The sequence below is a fragment of the Rhinoraja longicauda genome, chromosome 35 (genome assembly GCF_053455715.1).
Source record: "Rhinoraja longicauda isolate Sanriku21f chromosome 35, sRhiLon1.1, whole genome shotgun sequence".
NCBI classification, from domain to species: domain Eukaryota; kingdom Metazoa; phylum Chordata; class Chondrichthyes; order Rajiformes; family Arhynchobatidae; genus Rhinoraja; species Rhinoraja longicauda.
Window position 1 is genome coordinate 13855739 of NC_135987.1, and position 5219 is coordinate 13860957.

Sequence of the window (5219 nt, forward strand, 5' to 3'; positions counted from 1 at the left end):
ACACAATGATCCTTGGCAGTTCACGATATATTGGTGTTGCCAATATTGTTCACAGTTTACAGCCCAGTGGTGTGAAGATTGACTTCAGCTCACCCCAGCATTCCCTCTCTCTCCATCCCTCCTCCACCCAAGTCACACTAGCTTCTCATTTTCACCTAACAAACAGCTTACAATGGCCCGTTCCCTTTATCATCCTAACTCTGAAGAAGGGTCTCGACCCAAAACGTCACCCGTTCCTTCTCTCCAGAGATAGCCTGTCCTGCTGAGTTACTACAGGTTTTTGTGTCTACCTTCAGTTTAACCCAGCATCTGCAGTTCCTTCCAACACATTGTTCACAGTTACTTTTTACCTCTGTAGTTATGTTTTTTTCCAATTACTTTCTTTGAGACATTTTCTGTTGATCCTGAACTGCTTTTTAATTCCTCAATCTCAAACACATCTGACTGTCAATCCTTTAGACTTGAGTCACCCCTCCAATGTAAAAAATCCAATGGTCTCCATTGTATTTATAATCACCTGAAGGTGCCTAAACTCGACTTTCATGGAGTACACGGGCCTACACTATCTATATACTAAAACCCTCATCTGTTCGTTTGTTTGTTCCTGAACTGCAGTCAAAACGGTACACGACAGCGCTGAGTTTTAGGCCCACCTTACTCACCGTCGTTCCCTTTGGTGCTAATGGAAGATGTTTAATTGAAATTGGTGTTATATTTTTTAAGTTATTCACATTTTAAAGTTGAAATCTATCTTGTAGGGAGGGAGGGGGGGAGGAAGGGAGGGAGGGGGGGAGGAAGGGAGGGAGGGGGGAGGGAGGGGGATGGAGGGAGGGGGAGGGAGAGAGGGGGAGGAGGGAGGATAAGGGGGGTTGAAGAGGATGGAGTGGGGGGAGGGGAAGGGGATGAGAAGGGGAGGGGAGGGGGATAGGAGGAGGGGGAGATGAGGAGAGGAGGAGGGGAGAGGAGGGAAGGGGAGAGGAGTGCAGGAGAGGGGAGGGGGGGAGGGGAGGGGGAAGAGGAGGAAGGGGAGAGGAGGAAGGGGGAGAGGAGGGAGGGAGAGAGGAGGAGGGGGGGAGGGGAGAGGAGGGAGGGGGAGAGGAGTGGGGGAGAGGGGAGGGGAGGAGAAGAGGGTGCTGCACCAATGCAGGAGAGGTTTGGGCCCAACTTGGTCTAGTAAAACATAAACTATAAAATATTCATTCCTTTCACTAATTTCTCAGTAAGCGAGATTTTGAGGTGGCTAGTTTAAATTCCGACAGGGTTTAAAAATATAAATTTTTCAGTAAATGAGGTTTTGAGGTGGTTAGTTTAAATTCCAACAGGGTTTAAAAAAATACACTGACAGCCAGAAATTGCTGGGATGGTACAATAGTTGATGGATATTGGCTAGTGTGCCTTGTTAAGTTACAGTCTCTGTGTACATTAAGGACCTGGCTAGTATTAATCGCACATTACTAATAATGTGCAGAAACAAAAGCAGTTTATTATGTAAAGCTAATTCTGATTAAGCAAGAAATTCATGGATTCCTTCGGGTCATGGCTATTGGCAGGAGATTCTAACTGCATGGCTGCGGGTGGAATTATTTTGAGCCTTTGTATGTGAGGAACGTGATTTCCTGAGACAAACACAAAGTGCTGGAGTAACTCAGCGGAGCAGGCAGCGTCTCTGGAGAACATGGAATGGGTGGTGTTTTGGGTCGGGACTCTTCAGACTTCCTGATGTGTTCTCAGCATGTCCACTTTGGATAAAAAGTAGTCGACAATATTTTCAAAGGGAAACTGAACACAATGGATTCAAGGAATTTGCAGTCCAAGGACGTAAATCAATGAAACCAAAACTGAAAATGGAAACACTGAATGGAATATTCACCTCCATCCCAGGAGTGTCAGACTTCAGAAGGGTGGGCGTTAGGTTAGAGCAGCACTTAGCTCCAGTTATAAACAGTCTGCTGAAGGAACTCAGCAGGATAGGCATCCTCTGTGAAAGGAAATGGACGGTAAATGTTTTGGGGGGAGGCCAGGTCCTCCAGCTCCATGGATGCTGCCTGACCTGCTGAGTTCCTCCAGCAGATTGTTTTTTGATCAAGGTTCCAGCACGGACTGCCTCTTCGGGGTCCGTTATATGTTATCTGAAGTATCAATTTAATTCTGGACACTACAGTGTCTGGAACAGTATATTAGGCTCGGAGAGGGTGAATTATGGATTCCACTGAATGAAAATAGTGCTCGTTTAGTTTAGTTTAGAGATACGGAGCCCTTCGGCCCACCGAGTCCGCACCGACCAGCGATCCCCACACATTAACACCATTCTACACACACTAGGAACAATTTACATTGATACCAAGCCAATTAACCTACAAACCTGTATGTCGTTGGAGTGCGGGAGGAAACCAAAGATCTCTTAGAAAACCCACACCGGTCACGGGGAGAAGGTACAAACTCTGTACAGACTGCACCCATAGTCAGGGATGAACCCGGGTCTCTGGCGCTGTAAGGCAGCAACTCTACCGCTGTGCCACTGTGCAGCTACTTAACTTAAATTGAAAAGGATGGCTGCCTGGTTTAGCCTTAAATTCATGAGAAACGATTTTAAGGGAGAGTGTTCTGAGAGTAACTGGGAGTTATTCTGGATGTTATCACTGGGAGTATCCTCCAAAGGCAGAAAAATAATGGGCAGCTCCAACGATACATCTCAGTCTCTTTAGAGTTAGAGACGGCCTCCAGAGTGGGATGTCTCCTTTGGTCAATGTTTCATGCCTTGCTGGTTTGTGTGAAGACTGGCACAGAGATTTTCAGAATACATCCATGCAAAGTTGTGCTTGATCCACGAGTGTGTAGTTATTTATAATTTAGTTTAGTTTAGAGATACAGCTTGGAAACAGACCCTTTGGCCCATTGAGTCCATGCCGACCAGCGATCAACTGGAGACTAGTTCTATCCTACACACTGGGGATAATTTACCAAAGCCATTTAACCTACGAACCTGCACATCTTTGGGAGGTGGGCCCGGACAAAACGCAAACGGTCGCAGGGAGAACGAGCAAACTCCGTACAAACAGCACCTGCAGTCAGGATCGTACCCGGGTCTCGGCCGCTGCAAGGCAGCAACTCTACCGCTGCACCACTGTGTCGCCCGCGTTAGGCGCCCAGTATGTGATGATGTAACGCACAATAAGGGCTGAAGCTTAACTTTGTGCAATGGTTTAATGTGAGCAGTAGTGAGCCAGCTTCATGCTGGGAAGGTCAATGACTGAGTGGCTGATGGGGTGAGATGTTAGAGGGGTGGAGGGGACTCAGTGGAGCATCAATGGACCTGCAGGGCTGATGGGGTGAGATGATAGAGGGGTGGAGGGCACTCAGTGGAGCATCAATGGACCAGCAGGGCTGAATGGCCTCTCGCTGCAGAAGTCAAAGACAACTTTTTGCACGTTTTTACCTCATGCCGTGATCTACAGAACTCGCCACATTACAAATTTGCATGTCCTGCGGACATATCCCTGGCACTGCTGAGTAATTCAATCACAGAACAAGGCAATTAAAGCAAAAACAATGCCTATTTGGGTTTGTTTGCCGTCATTATGAGGGAAAAGAAACTTACACGATCTGCAATGACAGTTCTATAATTGGACTCCGAGAGTTTTCTGCCCCTCAAGCACAGTGGTTTGGGGCTGGATTAATAACCGTACATTCCTCCCGTCAGAGAATGAGTCCCTTTCATTCATGTTTTCCGGGTGGTTGCATTGACTGAATCCCGAGAGGGTGAGGTGGGGCAATAAGTGTTGGAAACATGTGCTTGTGCCCATCTACCTCTGGGACGCTGTACCCATAACTCAGTAGACGGCCAAGACTCCGAGCTCCTTGTGACAGGAAGGAACGGCAGACGCTGGTTTAAACATCATTATTTAAATAAGTATATCTATATGAACATATAAGGGAGTATGAGTATTTTTGTATTAATATCTGACTTATTATACGGGTGGGTGACTATATTTGTATTTATATTTTGTATGTAAATGGTCGGATATATGTATATATATGATTGGCCTAATGTATGTATATATATCAGATGTAGTTAATATAGACATTATTGTGTAAATAAGTATATTCATATGATTGTAGGGGTGAGTGAGAATATATGTAGTTATATAGGTAATCTAGGTATTAGTTATTATAGATAATACTTGATAAATATTGATTAGGGAATGGGGGGTAGGATTAAATAAGTTCACACTTCTTCCTACTCCTTTTCGCACATGTAAAGACGTTAAGTAATGGATGAAATTCTTTGTATTTTTTCTGTTTTTTTTGTTTATTTTGTTTTTTTAATTGATGTCTTTTAACATGTACGAAATAAAATAAAATGAGGAAAAAAAACACCAAAAAAAAAACTGAAGACAGACACAAAAAGGTGGAGTAACTCAGCGGGTCAGACAGCATCGCTGAAGAAACGGAATGGGTGATGTTTTGGGTGGAGACTCTTCTTCAGCGTCTTAAGTCTGAGTCTGAACTCTGAGTCTGACGAAGGGTCTCGACCCGAATCGCCACCTATTCCTTTTCTCCAGCGATGCTGCCTGACCCGCTGAGTTACTCCAGCATTTTGTGTCTATCTTCACTCTAAGTTCCTTGCTTGCTTCTACAGACCACACTCCGAGCACCCTATGTTAGGAGACAAGCAGATGTGACTCTGAAAAATGCAGATGTGCAGGCAGCTTTCGCCTCTTCATCTCCAGGTGTTTCTTGAGTGACTTGCCAAAATACAAAAGCCTTGCACCGCCGCACAGCATTCCCAAGATCTTGGATCTTGGTTCTTCGTTCTTGGTCCTCCAAAATATTCCAAATGGAATTTAAACTGGAGGTGGCGGAGTATGGACTTAAGCAAGAAGGGCTTCTTGGAGAAGAAAAGCTGCCTTAAATTTAGTTGCATCTGGTTGAGTAACTACTAGTAGGGTGAGGACTATTCCATGCTTTGATTGTGTGTGGGAAGAATGATTTGCTGTACACATCTGTCTTGATAGCTGGTATCTCAAATTGAATCGAATGCCCTCGTCTACTGCTGATAGGTTTGGGTTTGGTGTAGATGTGGTCGTCTATGTCGAGCTGACCACTTAACATTTTGTAAAAACAAGTCAAACGATGGGCTTTACGTCTGTCTTGGAGAGTGTTCCACCCCATTGAATTTAGAAGTTCAGTAACACTCGCTTCTCTCTCGTAGGTATTTG